At 39.2% G+C, this 1,417-nt stretch overlaps 1 protein-coding gene across 2 annotated transcripts in view; it reads left to right on the top strand.

Annotated features, from left to right (window-relative positions):
• HMGCS1 (3-hydroxy-3-methylglutaryl-CoA synthase 1) overlaps positions 1–1,417 on the top strand; it is a 26,035-nt gene that overhangs the window by 4,108 nt on the left and 20,510 nt on the right. The window lies entirely within an intron of this gene.

The raw sequence follows: 1,417 nt of genomic DNA, 5'->3' as shown, positions 1-1,417 counted from the left end.
CTAGGGGAAGGCAGGGATTCCATGTCTTTTACTTGGGAAACTACACAAGAGTGTGCAGGTTTGTTTTTAACAGTTTTGGCTTGCTTGTTCCAAAGGAGGAAGAGTTGCTTATTCATTCTCAATTTTTTTGATTTCTCTCCTGTAACAGTGAGAAAGATCAGGAGGTACCTGCTTATATAGTTTATCATGTACCAAAATGTGTACCGAATGAACTTCTCCGACCACTTGTTTGAATCAAGGATAAGGAGGGAGCCAGAGGAAGAATTTATGACACTGAATAAACTTCAGAAGAAACCCCCTTTGCATGAACCTGATTGGCCCCAGGCAGTCTGATCATTCTTGAGTTTTATTCAGTCTTTGCCAAATCAAAATGTCAATATAATATATTGTGTTTTAGGAGTTTCCAAACATGCTTTGTAGTAACCTGCCTGACTACTTGTTATTCAACAACTGTTTCCTGCTCCGTGTTGCTTCTTTCCATCACTTGCACTAAAAAGACCTGTTAGAATAAGCTAATGACTTGTTTGAGACTTTGGCAGTACTTGTGTAGCTAGGATGGAGAACCCTCCCAACAACTGCATAAGAGAACAGAAAGCTTAAACCCTCTCTGATTGGTTCTTTCCCAAAGTGCCATTTACTGCCTCCATTTTCTTTTCTGGTCTCCAAGCCCCTCTCCTCTGAGTTAATCTTTCACAAGTGATCATATGAACTCTGATCATGATATCCCTAAGTAGTATAGTCTTCTTCCATGAATCTTCTTTTCTATTTCTTTCTTCTTTGTTCCTGTGTTCTTTCTCCATCTCCCAGCTAACCTCCTTTTCCAGGTTAAATAATCAAATAGAAAGAGTCAATATTGGCAGTTCAGGAGAAATTTCCTTGAATAAGTAGTATCAAATACATATGTGACTTCAAGTAGAAATATTAATAAGTTATTTAAGTAGTCTCAATATGGAGGGGGAATCATGTTTTTCCCTACCAGTGAGAACTGGTCCCTGTGGTCTGCTTAATTTGGAGAGGACAGAAGCATAATAATGAACAAAAGATATGTTATTTTCTCAAAGTGTATATATTATGCTCTAATTAAAGAGACTTTTTTTTTTGAGACAGAGTCTCACTTTGTTGCCCTAGGTAGAGTCCCGTGGCGTTATATCTCACAGCAACCTCAAACTCTTGGACTCAAGCCATTCTCTTGCCTCAGGCTCCCAATTAGCTCCCTAGCGATTTTTAGAGATGAGGTTTCGCTCTTGCTCAGGCTGGTCTCGAACTCAGGCCTTGGCCTCCCAGAGTGCTAGGATTACAGGCACAACAAAGAGACTTTTTGGAATGTAGTAATCTGTCTTTCCTATAGAACTCAAGATTTGTTTTGGTGAGGGGAGGAAGAGTAAACTTAGTTAATGAACTGAAAGACTTACTTCTA

Source organism: Otolemur garnettii, unplaced genomic scaffold (assembly GCF_000181295.1).
Source record: "Otolemur garnettii isolate 467f Iridium unplaced genomic scaffold, OtoGar3 scaffold00063, whole genome shotgun sequence".
Classification (NCBI taxonomy): Eukaryota; Metazoa; Chordata; class Mammalia; order Primates; family Galagidae; genus Otolemur; species Otolemur garnettii.
This window is presented reverse-complemented; position numbering and strand designations above follow the sequence as displayed.